The following is an 18,045-nucleotide window of genomic DNA, read 5'->3' on the forward strand; positions in this document are numbered from 1 at the left end:
GCTTCCACACAGAACCCCTCACAAGTCTGGGATGGAGGCATTAACTCAGATTTACTCAGGAGGGGTTGGAAACTCAAAGAAGTTAAAGGGAGGGTCAAGTTTTTACTAGCACTTTTTTCTCTTACACCACTCAGGAGAGATGGGGATGTATGGACAGGAAATAGGGGACTTCATTTACCTATAGCAATGGGCCACCAACAGTTGACAGTGGGTTCTCATGTCAGCTGCCCCTCCCAGCATATTCAAGTCCACCAGGGCCTTGGGAGAGCTGCCTCCAAGGGTCTGCCCATGAAGGCCCAGTTATTGAAAGACACCACATTGAAACCACAGGAAGGCCACAATACAGAAGACAAACCTGAGAAGGTGGTAGGGGTCGGAACACAGACATGTGGCATTTCTCCTGGGCAAAGAAGGGAGGGGCATGAGAAAATTTTGTTATAGAAAGCTATATGAACCATGAGTTCCTTACCTTTGCCTCCCCATGTCCTGGGTAAAAACTCAACATATAGTAGGGACTCAACATCCAAGTGCAGAATGAGGAAAAAGGCAAGGCGCAGGTACTCCATGAGTGAGGGAGGAGGCCCGGCCAAGACAAGACTGAACAGCAGATGCACTGGGGGAAACACAGGAATGAGATGTACTGAAGGAGCTGTGACAGTTGCTGTCTGCTCTACATGTGACCCAATCTGAATGTCCCCTTCATTTAAGTAATGGCCCAGAGGAAAGGACAGCATACACCTGGCTGGGTCCTGACTGCAGCTAGGCACTTCCACCACGAGCGTAAGCCCTGCAGCCCTGGCCCTCCACTCAGCCTCTCGCTGGACAGCTCCATCTACTGTGAAAGCACTGAGCCTTGCAGCATGTTCAAAATATGGCTCCAAACAGCACTTAGGCAAGAGTAATTAAAGGGATGTTATCGCAGTCAGTCTCTCATTAGCCACATAATTAGACTGCTGAAAATAATTAACATTCCTTTTGACAAAGGAAACAGAGGGCCCATTACATTCATTAGGACAACCTCAAACTAGTCTGAGGAAGGCTGAGAAGAGAACTCATCACCTCCCACCTCTGCACAGGACAGAGTCAGCATCAGGTAACACAGACCTGGTGATGAGTCCTGGCTGAGGCCTGGATGCCCCAACATATGTGTTACAGATAAAAAGTAACACCCACACATATTCAGAGAAGAAAGACTTGAAGGAAATGCATGACTATATCACTATGGCAGGACCAGGGGAATATACCTGCCACCCCCAAGGCCCCAGAAAATGGCAGAAGAGACATTTTCTAGGAAGAGTAAATCCATTGCAGCACCAGAAAACAAGGAGTGATATGGGGTCCCTGAAGATGGAAGGCAAATGGGAATAAACTGATGAAGAAACCACAACCCCCAAAAATAAAACCATGAAAAAAATAACAATATTAATAGTAACTGACACTCACACAGCATATAAATATGACAGACACTATTCTTAGAACTTTGTATTATTTCATTTAATATTCACAATAATCCTTTGAGATACAAACTACTATCATCCTCACTTTATGAATAAGACTCAGAGTTACACAGCTTTCTCAAAGTCATGGTACTAATAAGTGCTGGGTTAGGATCTGAACCCAAGCAGGTGAGGTGAAGGGTTTTGTGCTCAGTCAGAGGAGCAGCTCTGGGGGCTCCAAGTTTGGAGCCAGCACACTGGGGGCTCATGAGAAGCCCTGAGTGATGGGTGATTGGATTTGGAGCAGCTGGGCCCCTATCCCACCTCTCCACCCATGTTTGTGTCCTGGAACTTGGGGCAGGGGGGCAAGGGACACCTAGACACCAGTCCCTAGCAGACACATCCCACCCCCTGTTCACAACCAGTGATTGGCATGGAACTAGGGTTCACAGAGTGGTGACTGAAAAATCTCACAATACAAAGAGAGGAACACATAACAAAGACTCACCAAACGTTTGACAGAAACCAAAACTGCCAGAAAAGCACCAAATTTCAGAACAGAAGTTATAAAGAAAGCAAAATAAAGTTGACAGAATGAAACATTTTTAAAAGCACAATGAATATCCCCTGAGGGATGGGAAGGGCTACTGAATCCATGAACCAAAATAAGACTGACAACAGAAGAATGATAAAGATCTTACAAGTGAAGGAAATACACCATGGCTAACCCGTTATCTGGGGATGAAAGAATAGAGTAACCTCATTAAAATTTTTCTTTATGCATTTCTATTTTTCTAAACTTCCTATACTGAATACATATGCCTTTGAGTACTGGAAAAGTTACTTTCTAAAATGTCTGGCGTGACGTGGGCGCTCAGTAAGATTTGGTAGACCCTGCCCCCCATATCAACCCTTGGCCCTATCCAGGCCGACCCATGATTCACTGCTCCCCAGTCACACAATCCACACCCCCAAACTCCCAGTCTCTGTGCACATAGCTGCCCTCCCAGAGTGCCTTTATCTCTCCTCCCCATTTACCCATATTTGCCTATTCTTCAAGGCCCACTCAAAGATTACTTGCATTAACAAAAGGTCCCTGAATCCCCCTCAACCCAAACTCCTAAGGGCACCTAATTCTCCAGGGTCATGGGACAGGTCTGGTTGAGCTGCCCTATGGGGTCATAGTGCTGACAACTTATCTGCCCTTTACCTTTCAGTGAGTCCAAGTCTGTTCTCCCAACTCTACTGCAGGCTTCTTAAAGACACCAAGAGGCATGAGCCTTCTTTTTATATCCCCCTGTGCCCAAGAAAACCTGAGAAGCTTTCACAAGAACATGCTTACATGTCAGTTGAGTGAATGATGAATGAATTGCTCTTCCTGGTGGGAGTAGAAGAGGCAAACTATATTCTTCAAAAATGTCAATGTCATGGGGGCGCCTGGTTGGCTCAGTCAGTTAAGCATCCAACTCTTGATTTTGGCTCATGTCATGATCTCACAGTTCGTGAGTTTGAGCCCTGCATTGGGCTCTGCACTGACAGCACGGGGCCTGCTTGGGATTCTCTCTCTCCCTCTCTCTCAAAAATAAATAAACTTAAAAAAATTTTTTTGAAGTCAATGTCATGAAAGACAAAGAAAGACTAAAGAACTATTCTAGAGGCAAGGGGACTAAATGCAATATGAGATTCCAGAGTAGACCCTGTACTGAAGAGGGGAAAATGCTATAAAGGACATTGTTGGGTCAGTTGACAAAACTGGAATACTGCCAGCAGATTAGATAAAGTATTGTATCAATGTTCAATTTGCTGAAGGTTATATAAAACAATATCTTTATTCTTAGAAAACCCACACTGAAATGTTTACAAATAAAGGGCCCTCATGTAGGCAACTTAATCTTAAATTCCAAAAAAAAAAATTTAGAGAGAGAAGGAACATAAATGATAAAAAAAAAAAAATGAGGCAAATGTTTAAAAAAGTGAATCTGGATAGAGTATATGGGTGTTTTGTACTATTCTGGCAACTTTTCTGTGGCTTTGAAATTACTTCCAAATAAAGAGCTTGGAGAAAAAAACAACAAAAGAGCCCCTTCCACTAGACAGGGTGTGGGGTAGGAGTGGAGCAGACATAGAGAGTAAGTCCAGGGAGAACATCGGTCATCACATGTCTGCACTGGGCACAAATATAACCTTTTGGGTCTATTTTTAGGAAAAGTTTTCAATTAGCAATAATCGCGCCTCGGATAAACCTCATTGGCTACGATACTGCCACTGCGCAAAGCTTGGGTCTATTTTTATTACATATGGTTAATATTTTCTGGAGATGTTTTGACATCACTTCTGTCCACAAGCCCACCATAATGAGTCAGGTTGTATTTGTTAAACCACAGCCTTCTAGGTGTTTCACGATATTTCATTCCCCTGCCCCATCACCACCAAATTTTGTAGCTAGTCCTATTCAGACTGCCTGACCTTAGGCCCTTAGGCCATATTCCTCCCTTTGGAGATCTCATGCAGGCTTTCTGGGGTGCATGTCCCATTTCCCACACCCCACCACCATCACCACCACTGGACTCCAGAGTAGACTTTGCTCCCACCACACACACACACACACACACACACACACACACACAGAGCCTCCCTCCCCAGGTGCCCTGTCATAGCTGGGTGTGGTCACCTTTAACACAGCCAGACAGCTGACCCAGTCTTGTTAAGCAGGCTCACTGCAGGCTACAGGGAATCAAGCAAACCATCACATTGTACAAATTCATTTATTAATTCAGAAATTAATATGATCTGATATGCATCTTTTATGGGCAGACTCCTCAATGCTATGTAGGTTGGAGTATGAAAGCTGAAACACCAGAGTGGGGCCAGTAGTTTTTAAAACATTGGAAATATACAATCTTGGAAATTCTACCAACACCAAACACCAGAAAACTAGTAATAATAGTAAATTACACTCTTACAGTGCTTTTTACTTAAATGAGCCCCTTCAAGATCATCTCATTATTTATGCATTCATTCACACATTCATTAAACAATCACTCAGGATCTGTGTTGTGCCACCAGGGGCAGGCAAAGGCCACAGAGGTAAAGGCCCAACCCGGGCCACAGGAAGCTGCCATTCTACATGGCCCTGAATTGCCCAAGTGGCCTGTACACACGTGCTTAGGGTGCCAGCCATGATGGGGCGGTGAAGAAAACTATTTGAAAGGACAGAAAACGAGAGAGTCAAAGAGAAGTTATTGTGACTTTGGTGCACCAATAGATTTTGCTGTTTCTAAAAACATGATTCTATATGATGACTCTATACTAATTTATGTGTAATTATTTATAGGACCATAAGCCCATGAGTGCTAAGGGCCTCTAAAGGTCTTATTCCAGCCCAAACAGTAAGTAGAGATTGCAATCCTGAATGCCAACAAGGGTCAAGCAGCCAACTCAAATTAGTTAAGACTCAAGAGCTATTAAGAAAGCAGGACTGACAGGTGACTTTTTTGCATGGTTTTAACATATACTGAATTGTCTGGGAGTGCCATCACAGTGCAGTTAGAGGGGATACTATACTTTGTATTCTTTGAAATGTCACCAAGAGCGGTTGACCATCTGGGAAAATCACGTCAACCTCAGCAGCACCTCTCCTGGTATCTGAGTCACCCACACAACACACCTGGATCCTGTGGGTATTTGTGGCAGTTACATTCTCAGTGATTCTCTGCACAGGTTCAAGCATCTGACTTCTTCCTTCTGTTTTCTGTCTAGTACGTACTAGAATACATGACACTGTATTATAACTAACTTTTCCTTTATTTCTCTGTTATATTACAGTTGGGGCATTATATTGATTTGTTTAAAAAACATGTATATATGTGGGTCATATTATTTAGGAATTTTATTTAGGGTGATCAGAAGGCATTATAAATATTTGCTAGATAAAAAGGGGGCACCATTCCAGATCATGTGCCCTTAGAAGCAAGAGAAACTATAGTGCCAAGGGGAATCAAGGAGGAAACAGAATTAGGATGGCTTCAAAAGATAAATCCCACAGAAGAAACTCAATCCCACAGTCTTAAAAAGACTGGGTGAGCTGTCTGGCTGTGTTAAAGGTGACCACACCCAGCTATGACAGGGCACCTGGGGAGGGAGGCTCTGTGTGTGTGTGTGTGTGTGTGTGTGTGTGTGTGGTGGGAGCAATGTCAGATATTGACATGAGGATCCTGAATGATGGGTATATAGACAATGTGGTCAACTGATGGGGCGTAAGAAGAAAAGTATTCAATTGGGCACCTTTGGGAAATTTCATCTCCATATTTAATTTAAATTATACTAGATCTCAGCATTTTCCAGCATAGTGACAATAGGTAAAAGACCACAAGTCATCCATAGGGGCCAGGGAAATGATAAATGGTTTAATGTCTGGAGGCAAAGATGTATTTAGAAGAAGTCAAAGAAATAGGTGCCAGGCTTGGTCTGGGGAATATCTTCTTTATATATACAAATATCTTCTTTATATATAAAAAAAAAATATATATATATATATATATATATATATTTTTTTTTTTTTTTAATGTCAGGTCAAAGCAGATGTAGGGATTTACAAGCATTTTGACTCTCACATGAGAAGGTGTATCACTTCCTAGAAGGAAGTAGAGGGACCAGGCTCACTTGGACTCCAAAGAAACATCCAGATGTAGGAAGTGCATTCAGGAACCAGTTTACAAGGGTCTCTGACAGCTGATTCAGCCGACAGGGCATCAGATGTTGAAATGAGCTGCAAACGCCCAGTAGGTAGCTCCCACTTTGAGGACAAACCAGTTCATGCCAGAGTCAGGGAGGTGGGAAGAGGAAAGCATTCTTGGTTCAGGAGTCATGCAGGGTGTCTAAGTGAGGCAAGTGAGGCAAGAAAGGCCCTTGCCTCAGACACAAACTTCAATGTGGTGCCAACAACACTTACAAATCAAGATTAATGATCTCATAATGCAATATTTTTTTTTTCTAATTTTTTTTTCAACGTTTTTTATTTATTTTTGGGACAGAGAGAGACAGAGCATGAACGGGGGAGGGGCAGAGAGAGAGGGAGACACAGAATCGGAAACAGGCTCCAGGCTCCGAGCCATCAGCCCAGAGCCTGACGCGGGGCTCGAACTCACGGACCGCGAGATCGTGACCTGGCTGAAGTCGGACGCTTAACCGACTGCGCCACCCAGGCGCCCCTCATAATGCAATATTTTTAAAAAATCAAATTGGTAAACAAAGGCACTGGCTGTCATGTTGGAATCAGGACTGGGATTAGGGCAAGGCCAGAGGCAAAGGTAATGTGAGGTTCTCTGATGTCAGAAGAGTCTTGCATAACAAAGGCCAGTCCCACCCAGAATGCCAATAGCACCTCTGTGGACTAACACCAAACAGCATTACAATCCATTTTCCAAATTCAGAATTCAGCATCTTTTAGATTTTCTAAGAAGTAGCGTAGGACACAACCCATGCGTTACGTAATCCCCACAGCAGGGTCTGGGGCAGCACCCTCAAGTAAACACATAAACATTTTTGTGGCCACATCTATGAATAGTCACACTCTGCACAGCAGATAAGTCAGATCAGGTTTTGCCATTACAGGAGTTAAAGAAAAGTTTTTGGTTTTTGAATGTTTTAGATTTTCAAACTTCAGATAAAGGAGTGTGGGCCTTAATGGCATTACATTAGGTCTCTCAAAGATAAAAGGCAGCAGATTGGACCCAACCTTTTGTTAAAACTTGTGCAGAATAGAACACTGCAAAGTCCTCACTGGTGATCACACAGAAGAAGGTGATTTCTAAAAGTCAGTCAAACTCAGAGCAGACTTACAGCAGCATTTCCCATCAGTCAACCAACTGATAGTAAATCCATTTTGTGTGTAAAACCCTGGGCAGAATCCTGGGAGGTAAAAAGACATACAAGACACAGTTCCAGCCCTCAAGAGCTTGAAAGATTAGTGGGGACAAGAAGGTAAACATAAATCAGGATACACTGAAAACTGAAGGGAGTTAATCCACACCCACAGTTTAAAAATGTCGAAACCATTAGTGGATGGGAGGGGGGATGGGTTAAATGAGTGATGGGTACTAACGAGAGCACCTGTGATGAGCACTGGGTGTTGTATTAAATGATGAGTCACTAAATTCCACACTTCAGAAGAGATTCATAAATATGGAGAACAAACTGAGGGTTACTGGAGGGGTTGTGGGAGAGGGGATGGGCTAAATGGGTAAGGGGCATTAAGGAATCTACTCCTGAAATCACTGTTGCACTATATGCTAACTAATTTGGATGTAAATTTTTTAAAAAATAAAAAATAAAATTAAAAAATAATAAAAAAATAAATTCCACACCCAAAACTAATGTTTCACCGTATGTTAACTAAGTGGAATTTAAACAAAAACTTGGAGAAAAAAAATGTTGAAACCAAGGTTCAGAGAGGTCTCAGGTCTCGCATAAGTTAGCGAAGTTAGCAACAGGCATTTCATGGCACAGATCAGAATCTGGGTTTGCTAACTGCCCTCCACTGCTCTTTGCCGAAAAGCACATAATAAACTGCCGATTTAGTGATGAAATTCCAAGAGGAGTAAAAGATCCCAGCTGAAGTGGTTTGGGTCAAATATACCTTTGCAGCAAAGATGAGGTCTGACTTTGAAAAAGGACTTTGATTTGGGGAGGCAGAAAAGCAGAGGGCCCTCTGGGCAGGGAAACAATATATGCGCAGGGTAGCCATGCAAGAGTATGAGCCTCCTGTAAAGGGCATAGAAGGAGCTATTGGGAAAGGGAAAGGGAAAGGCAGTGCATGGAGACCTTAAATGCCGGAATGAAGAATCTACGCTGATGCCCCTAAGGCATCCAACCGTTTGCTTTCCACCTCATGACTTGCCATGACTGCCCACCACCCTTGTGGGCAGACAGAGTAGAGTGGTTTAAAAGAGGATGCTCTGGGCTCAGATTCTTTCCATCTGAATCCTGGCTCTGATGCCAACTGTGTGACCTTGGACAAACTGTTAGACCTCTCTTTGTTCAGTTTACTCATTTGTAGGATAGAAATAATATAAGTGTCTCTCCCATGAGGGTTAAATGAAAGAGCACGTTTATGGTACTGAAAACAGTACCCTGCATTAGGAGTACTCAGTTAAGTGTTAGCTGTTGTTAACTATTTTTATTTAAGTTAAATTTTTAGTTTAATATGTACCGCAGCTGTATCCTGAGCAATAGTAGCCATGAAGTCACGGGCTTCTCATGACAGTTATGGTTTTGATGACACACATATATCAGGAGGTTGAATCTAAAGTCCTAATTAAGGCACTGAGGATAGCAGGTCTGACACTTCCAAGCCCGTGAGAGGGGCTTCAACAGGACGGCTCAGGAAGCTTGATGTCTGACCCTGCAACTAGGAGGGCATCTACCTGGCACAGGACCAGCATCTGATCACCACCTGAGGCACAGAAGGTGAGAGACACAGACTGGCCATTTGCTATCAGAGGAGCGAAGGCAGACGGCTGAGCTGGGGGTTCAGCCTGCATTCCCAGCTTCACTGCACCAAAGGCCACACGATTGCTTCTTCTGGCTAATGGGGCCACATGCAAGAGAAGGCTGGCACGAGACCAGAGCAGGTCTTGTCCAAGAGGGCCAGGTGGACAGACTGCAGGACCTTAGCTGGAAGAGGCTGGAGGCAAATCACTGGGTTTTAGGAGCTGAGGAAAGAACAATCATCTAGAATAGAAAGGAAAATTTGCTCTTTTCAAGACAACTGGAAGTGACTGATCCTAGCAAGTGGTGGGGGAGGAATCTCTGAGAAACCCATGAATGTGGCCATAAAGGAGAATCAGCACTACATACCTGCTGTGCCCAGGAAGCTGGAAGCCAGCAGACCACAGGCCTGGCCAAGTGAGCCCTTTCCTGTCCCTCCCAATCCAGTGACAAAGGACTGGACGTATTAACTACTGATCTGAGACTACGTTTTGTGACTTAAAGTGACCACAGGACCTTCTACCGCCCAAGAATGACCCAAAAAGTTATGGGGTCTGACTGAGTTTTCATCCCAAGGCCGGGAAAGAATGAATCCCACTGAATAAGCATAAAAGGACAGTGGAAGACAAAATAAAGTCACTTTGTAAGTACACCCCCGATGAGTCTTGTTTCTTTACACTCATTAGAAACATAGCTATTAAAATGAAATGTTTTGTCCCTATATCAACTGAAACATCAGTTTCTAATTAGTTTCTAACATCTCTCACATTCCCAGTGGTATGGTAACCACCACTGGAAATAACTGGTATAAGGGCAGTAAGGAGTTAAGGGGGAAAGCAAGGCAGGCAGAGGCAGAACCTACCATTGGTTTGGTAGGTTCAGTGGGAACTCATTTGCTCCTCAACCTTGAATACGATGAAATGAAAATAGATGTTGTACCAATGGATAGCAGAATCCAAGGATCCTTGGACAAATGGCATTGTTCAATGGGAAATCAAGATGGCCCAATTCCATGAAGAAAAAAGCTGTGACTCCCTGAGTTCCTAAGCTGGGCTTCCAGGCAGAGTGAAGGCAGCAAAAGGAAGCATGTTCTCACTAACACTGAGTCACCCGGAAAGCATCAGCCAAAGTCCCCAGGTCCTGGAGGCTTAGGGGGGGATCCTGGGTTGAAACAGGCCCTGGAGTCTGCCAAATCCAAGTGCAGAATGTGAAACATACACCAATACACAGCTTCCCTGCTGCCTTCACTTGGGAACAATTGGAGGATGAGGGGAGTGTGAAGTTTAAGTTTTAAGACAAGATAAAAGGGATGCTCCCCTCAGTTGAGGGAATGGTGTATACAGGGTGAAAAGATGCCACCTCTCAGCTGCCTGACTTAAATGGTCAAAGGAGCAATGACCTGACCCGTCCCGCTTTACAAGACGGGACATGCTCCTGCACTGACTTTGTCCCTTAATTTCCAAGTTGGCTTCTTTCTCCTTCAACTCCACCTCTGTTCTCCCAGCTCTGACTTCCTACAATTCCAGACCAGCTAAGTCATTTCTGAAGAAAGGACCAAATTATCCAGACTCTACTGGATCAGCCAGCTTTATTGCTGGAGGATATATTATAGAATCTCTCTTCCAACATTCTCACTTTACATATAAGGAAACTAAAAGCCAAAGCACTCACACCATGTGCCCAGAGTCACTGAGCTGAGAGAACCCAAATGCCTGGACCCTAGCATCATGCTCCATTATACACCATCATGCTAACTTTCAAAGAGAGGTAAGCTTACCTCCATGGGCCACCATCTCAACCTTCATTCCTCTTCCACAAACACCTCAAAATGATAGAAGAGTTTGAATTAACTTGCATGGGCGGGAGGGGGGAGGGGGGCGCTGCCTGGGTGGCTCAATCAGTTAAGCATCTGACTTTTGATTTTGGCTCAGGTCATGATCTCACGGTTTGTGAGATCAAGCGCTGCACTGGGCTCCACGCTGACCGTGTGGCGCATGCTTGGGATTCTCTTTCTTCCCTCTCTCTCCACCCCTCCCCAACTCTCTCTCTCTTTTTCAAAAATAAATACATAAACTTAAAAAAATTAACTTGCCTAGAACAAACAAGGATGAAAATGAGGAGAACCACCTCAATGAACTAGCTGGTCACTTTGAAAGGAGTAATCAGTGGCCACAAATACTTTCTCGGAAGAACAGGATAGTCCAATGCTTGGTACGCTTTGAAGAGTATACCTGGGACCTCAGAGTCATAATCAGGTCTCCACAGCTGGACGATAATGATGAGCAGAGGAAGGTCCAGAAACCAGGTTGGAGGATGCGATCTGGAGTCGAGCATCTGCAAAGGTACGCTATTATGACTAGTGGCAGTAGGGTGACAGAAAATGCTGCCCAGAGAGTCTGTTAAGCGAGAGAACAATTTTGGCATCAAAATGAAATGGGGTTTATGAGATATATTCTTATGCCAAGCAGAAAGTCTGTTCCCCTTATAGTAACTCCCAGGCCATCTGGTCTACTTCCTCAGTGCAGGGTACCAACATCTCTCTCCTTCCTGAACATTCACTGGGATGTTGTTTTTCAAATAAGAATCTACTTCCATCTCCTTTTAACTAGCTGTGTTTACTCCACATCAGCTCTCCTTCTTATGTCTAACACTATCTCCACATTCACCTTCTCCCCAACATTTGTTCCATCCTTTGATCCAAAGTTATAGAACGCAATAGAATCAGACTGATCTCAGTTCAGATCCCAGTTTGGACACTTGCTAGCTGTGTGACACGTGCAATCACTTTATCTTTCAGAGCCACAGTTTTTCCAGCTGTAAAATGAAGATAATTAATAGTAGCTATCTCAATGCTGTGAGAAAAACAGAACTTATGTCAAGTGCTTAGCCCAAGGCCTGGCATATAGTAAGTATGGTGGCTGACACTGTTATCGTTCTTGTGACCACTGAAGCCAGCTGAAGCTCCATTTGTGGAATTAAGGCTCAAAGGGCTGCAATTGGCTGTCCAAGGTCACACAAGTGAGCCAGGGAGGGATCCAAAATTCCCTGATTCTGGAAGCCTTTGCCAATCATCAGCTCCTGCACAAACGACATCATTGCCCAATGACCTAGAAATCTGAGTATCTGATCACATCCAAGTACCACAGCTGATGATTTAACAAGCACTCACCATGTGCTAGAAAACGGATCAGGCTCTATGAAAGCCTCAAGGCATCTATAGGTCAGCGTAAGAAAGCCATCTCCTTGTTTGTAACAGGTAAAAACACAATTACAACACAAAAATCTGAAGCTGCTCCTGGTGTTACCCAGTGCCGACAATATTGCTCGTCCATGTTTAAGAGGGTAGTTGAAAGTAAGACCGATGCCCTGGATACCTTACCCCTGGCTTTGGAAAGGCCTCTTTGGGAATGAGAGGGAGGGGGAACCTACAGACTAGAATGGGGTCTGGCCAAGGCAAGCTATAGAAAAAGAAGATAGGGGTCGACAATAGGCTAAAAATAGGTCCCTGCCATTGCTCCAAAGAACAGCGATTATTGTCTCTAAGGTGGGCTTCTTGCTGCACCAGGGCCTGTCCCTCCATTGACCGTGCAAGCACTGAAACCGTGGAGCCCAGGAAGCACATTTTATCTTGAAGCATGAATCACCCTTCAGAAGTCCAGAAAAGAATCCTCTCTTTGTGGCTCTTCAATCTCCTTCTTGGCTGGCATCCCTAGATCCTCAGGGCTGGTATCAAGGCCTTATGAAAATTCAGGGTGAGTGACCTTTCTGATGGAAACAGACCATTCCAGAAACTCATGTGACGGGTTGCCTCTTAAAAACTGAAAAGAAACAATGAATGAACAAACCAGCTAGAAAGCATTCACCATTCAAGTCCAACTGCGGAAGCAGTCAGAAATGGCTAATCCAGTGTGTTCTGAATGCGGGGCTCCCAAAGTAGAAAGGAATGGCAGCAAGTGCTCTCAGATTATGCCTCCTGATCTATTAGATCTCCCTACATTAGGTTAGGATTTGACAATGCGAGTCTTATTTTTTTAAACTGTTGTACTTCTAAAGGATGGAGCAGCAGGAAGGAGCATTCTGAGACCTAAGTCTTGTCCATGTAGACTGTTGGCCCTAATTTCAAGGATGCTGTCGCTTCTACAGTACCAGTCACACTAGAGCCAAGAGCCCTGAAAGGATATCAAACCCTCTGTTGGGGAGCCAGCAGAGTAAAGGATAATGGGGAGCTGGATGTTCAGAAATTGGCAATAGCTTTGGTTACTCCTCAGATTGCCAGACAGGACTGTGACTGACCCCAAAGATAGAAGCACCAACATCAGAGGAGGGTAGAGAGCTACCTTTCAGAGCCATCCTTTGAAGGAGCAGGGGACCAATACCACTCTGTGACCTCAACCCCACGAAATTTATATATAGGAGGATTGATGTTAAAATGAACATTGAGGACAGCCTTAGGGTGGAGGAGAGTGGGAGCCCACACCTGCAGGAGGGGTGTGAGCACAGGGAAGGGAGCAGGCCCTCCTTTTCATCTCGGGATGAGACATTACTTATTCAGCTTCAGCTCTATCTATGGATGTGAGTTGCAGGGGTAAAAGCCACTTCCTTTTCCTTAAATCACAGCAGCATGGAGCATCCCACAGTGCAAAGTCTGAAGCACATGTACATCTAAAACCAAACACATGGGCACCCAAACTTCATCTTCATCTCATAATGAAAAAATATAAAGTAATTAGGGTCTCCTCTAGTACCTGAGCCTAAAACACCATTAGATCCCAGGAAAGGAAAACTCGCCCAACACAGACATTCACACACAGCCACTGTGCTCTCAGTGTGACTCAGTTTTCCTCAAGGGAAACCATAACCAAAAGTGTTGCCTCCTAGCCCTTTCCCAGAAATCCACTCCCACTTTACTTTTAAAATACAACGTCTCTGGTTTCTGAGAGGTGGTGGTGGAGAAGGCCTGGCCAGAAAGGCTGTATTTCTTCCTGTTCGGAACAGCAGAATCCCTTCTGACGTTCCCTCCTTAGCCAGGTGTTACCACAAAGGGAGCTGAGAGTTTGCCAAGTCAGAAATCACCACACCTTAAAAGGAATGTGCTTGCAATGAAAGAAAAAAAACAGAAAGAAAGAAAAGAAAAAGAAAACCCAAACCGCCCTTATCTATAAATTGGCAGTGAGGGGAGGAGCTAGGAGGAAAGTAAAGGGATATAAATTTGAAAATGGCCAGGCTGTGCAAGGGTTAGATTTCCCTTCCCTCGAGGACAGCCAGATCTGATACGGTCTCTGATAAGACCAAACGGCTTCGCCTTACCGCCCGTACCCAGGTCTCAACTTATAACATCAGAGTCCCCAACATCATTGGAGACCCTTCTCAGAGCTTGGAAGGGGACTTCCACTGACGTCCAGGCTAGACACTGTCTAACCAGGAAAAATCCTACTAGGAAGGAGCTCGAAGATACCTGGAAAGCAGAGACAGACAGAAAAACACTTGCGGCCTGTGTGCTTCTGATTAAAAACTACACTTTTAAAACCAACGCTGAGCTTTGTCCATCACAAAAGCTGTAATTTAGCCCTTTCCTGCAAAATGACACCTTTCCCTTTAGAAATAATATATAAGTCTGATACAAATGAAATAAACACGGTACAAGTTTCCCTAATTCATTTAGCATCTTTCAAGGACCCAAGGCTCTTAAATCACTTTACAAATTGTAAAACTTCATACCTCATCGCCTTAAGAGAGGGAGTCAGGGGAGTATCATTTTCCCATCTTACTGTCAGTACATCTGAGGAACACCATGGAAAAGCCCTTCTCTCACCACTGGGGGTGGGGAGGTCAGGCCTCCATATCATTACTCTCAGCTCTGAACAAATAGCTTGGGATAAACCCAGTAGGGGGCTAAGCAATAATCAACCCTGCCCATTTAGAGAAGAAAGGTCCCTACAAGTGGGCCGGTGGTGTTCTCTGGTCTAGCACCTGCACCTGACTTCAGCCATAACTTCCAGGGCCACAGATCTATGGTTCAGAGGACTTCATTTTCTCCTGCTACCCCTTACTGGTCTTGCAACCTCCCTTACTCCAGTGCCTTTGAGTGGCCAAAGTCAACACTAAATCAGCTCGTCATCTGGCCTCCAAGGACCTGTTGTCTCCCAGTTACCCATCTCTCTCCCCAAATACCAAGCCTTGGGGTGGAAGGCCAAACCTCATCCCAGCCCACCCCTCCACGTCTCTAGAGTAACACGGCCCACCCTGACCCAAATACTTGTATCATTAGCCCATTTACAGGAGCAAGCAAGAGTCACCCAACAGTCCAGCCCCCACCCTCACCCCCACCCCCCAGTGCCTTCTGTCTCCACAGGCAAGCAGATGTAGCACTGCCTTGCAACCAGGGGGAAAATTCGACTCTCAAAGGTCTGTCCTTTCTAAGAGGAAGAAAGGCAAGGGGCAGTCCTGTCACACATGGAAGCCAGTGGTCATATGCAAACCAGCATGGGGCTGGAGACACCTCATTCCTTGAGACACAAGGTCAGGGACCAGGGATCTGGATCCTGGCCCATTTGTTCTACAGAGAGAAACACAGTATACCACCCTCAGGGGAAGCCATTCAGCCCTCACCTTCACCCCTCTTCCTGGTTATAGCAAAGAGGGAAACCCAGGCCTCCTGATGATCAAAGTCTGAAGACCATTGTTAACAGCCCATTTGTTAGTAGGTGCTCAAAACACATGAGAAGTGGCGAGCAGAGCCCCCAAGGTTACATTGGCACGGCTCTCTGGGGCCCTGTTCTCTCTCTCCAGGGAGGGTTTGAAGCAGTATCAGAACAACCTGCCACCCTAAACTCTGTACCTGAGGCAACTACACATATCTCCGAGGAAACCTCGGAGAAAGTCCCAGGAAGGAAGGAAAGGGGGTCAGCTTCTGACTGGGCACAGAAAGAGGGAAAAGAAGACACCTGGGAAAGAGGCCAATGTCTCCCTGCCCTTGCCATGAACAGGGCTGTAATGGTCCCCATCTCAATCCTGCATTTCCCACCAAGGACTGGAAATCAGAAAGGGCAAACGGAGAGCTGGCGGCCAGGGGGCTGGGCTGGGGGCCCCAGGGCACTGACTCGGAGAAGGGAGGACACCTAGGTGTGCAGTCCACCATCACCCAGTTTTTCCATTCACCCCCGGGAGGAGGCGGCAGGGTTATCTAGGCACGGTTCCATCCCTTTCAGCAAAGTCCTTAGCCTCAGATTCAGGAGGGTCGGTGTTTCCCACTCCTATGCCCTGGCTTCCTAGCTTCCACTCAAACTGGCGCCCCCTCTGCACTCCCGAGGCGGCCTCGGAGGTGCTCTCCTCCCGGAGGAAGGGGGATATCAACCTTCCGGGGCCAGACATCCCCGGCTGCCTCCTTCCCCTCGCACCTCCCCGATACCCCTTTGTTTCAGGCGGGGAAAGTTGCCAACGTGCACCCCTTCCCCAACACGCCCCCTTGTGCGCCCATCCCCCGCAGGGAATCCAAGCCCGGGCGCACCTTCCGATCTGCGGCTCGCTCTCGAGCCGGGGCAGACGCTTCGAAAACGAAAGCAAAGAGGAAGCAGGATCCGGCAGCACCCCCAGCCCGGTCGCCCGGTCTTCCCATCACCGCACCATCCCCGGGCCCCCCGCACTCGGCGCTGGAGCCCCGCGCGGCCACCTCAACGGGCGGCAGAAAGGCCTCTCCGCGGGCTTCGGGGGCACCTACCGGTGCGGGGCCGAAGCTGCGGGCAAGGGCAGGGCAGGGCCGGCCGCCCGCCGGGTGCAGGTGCGGCCAGGAGCGCCGTCTCCCGGGCTCGCTCCCGCTCCTCCTCCCGCGCCGGGACTCGGGGCGCTCTCCTGCGCCGCCGCTCCCCGCCCCCACGCCCGGAGCTCGGGCTCCCCCCGCGTCGAGTTGCCGGCGGTGCCTCCCCCACGCCGCCGGCCCTTCCGCGCCGCGCCTACTCCCGCATTGTATGCCGGCGCCCGCCGTAGCGGCGCGGGGCCCGGGGGGCTGCAGCCGCCGCTGCCCGGGCCGAACGGAGCCCCCGCCGGCGGCGGCGGCGGCGGCGGCGGCGGTGGCACTCACCCATAGTACGGATGCTGTGCAAACTGCACATGCTCGCGTCTGACAGGCGCGCTGCCTCCGGCCCCGCTTAACTCCTTGCTCGCCTGTTAGCCCGCTGGGTCCGCTGCCCCGCCGACCCCGCCGCCTCCCGCAGCCAGGAGTCGGCCGCACCCTGGGCGCCTGGAAGCGCGCCATCGGCCGAGGCCGTGGCGCAGGTGGCTGCAGTGCAGAGCTGCTCGGCCCTCCCGGCCCCTGCCACCCCGCCTGCATCCGAGGTGTCCACAGGAGTCCGGCGGAGAGGACTAACTCGGGACCCTCACCTCCTAGCCTGTAGGAGTTGTGGGGACGGCGCGTGCGACACCCCCTGTGGGGATCCTGCAGGTCTTGGCCACCTGGGCGCCACGGACCACGTGGTGTTGCAGACCTACTCTGTGTTGGCATTGTGCTGCGCGCTATCCATTCGTTGAATCAGCCCTGCAAGGTCATTTTTATCATCCCCATTCTCAAGATGAAGAAACTGAGGCCTGTGGAAATTAAGGAATTTGCCTAAGGCAGGGCGGGAAGCTCCAAGACCCACAATTTGATCTATACTGAAAAGATTAAACACAGGATGTTCTTTCTGAGGTCACTCTAGATTCTTCTCTTGGACGGTGGAAAATAATGGATGTCATCTGGAAAGCCTGGAGATTCTGGATATGGATCTTGGGAAGTGGGTGAGAGGGCCCTGATGTGAGACAGGCCCTTCAGACAGGTCCCAGGTCCCGCAGAAAGACTGAGCAGGAGTAGGAATGTAATTGAACCCCTATGCCAACTCCAAGCCTCAGTTCTGGCACTGGGTATGGCAGCCAAGAGGAAAGGACATTTAAAAAAATTTATAGGTAATGCCCCCTGGAGCTGTCCTTTTGTAAACAGTCTATCCTAAGGGGGCCAGTGTCTTTTTCTCATACTCACACAGACCTTAGGTGTGCCTAGGCCTGATCTCTCCTAGCCTTCCTAACCCTGTTTTCCCACCTGCCACAGTGACGAGAGTTCTCCCAGGCCCAGGGCAGCAATGAGTCTTGGAAG

At 47.1% G+C, this 18,045-nt stretch overlaps 1 protein-coding gene and 1 pseudogene across 5 annotated transcripts in view; both read right to left on the reverse strand.

Annotated features, from left to right (window-relative positions):
• The window catches only part of TMEM229B (transmembrane protein 229B), a 38,844-nt gene extending 21,752 nt beyond the window's left edge, over nt 1-17,092 (reverse strand). For 2 of the 5 annotated variants that reach the window (XM_042989947.1, XM_042989952.1), the window contains exon 1: nt 16,642-16,749. The gene's annotated coding sequence lies outside the window, so the exon portion shown is untranslated. The other 3 variants (XM_042989948.1, XM_042989950.1, XM_042989949.1) reach the window with 3 other exon arrangements.
• On the reverse strand, nt 3,594-3,713 carry LOC122239757 (annotated as a pseudogene).
• Nucleotides 17,093-18,045: the final 953 nt, after the last annotated feature.

Source organism: Panthera tigris, chromosome B3, assembly GCF_018350195.1.
Source record: "Panthera tigris isolate Pti1 chromosome B3, P.tigris_Pti1_mat1.1, whole genome shotgun sequence".
Classification (NCBI taxonomy): domain Eukaryota; kingdom Metazoa; phylum Chordata; class Mammalia; order Carnivora; family Felidae; genus Panthera; species Panthera tigris.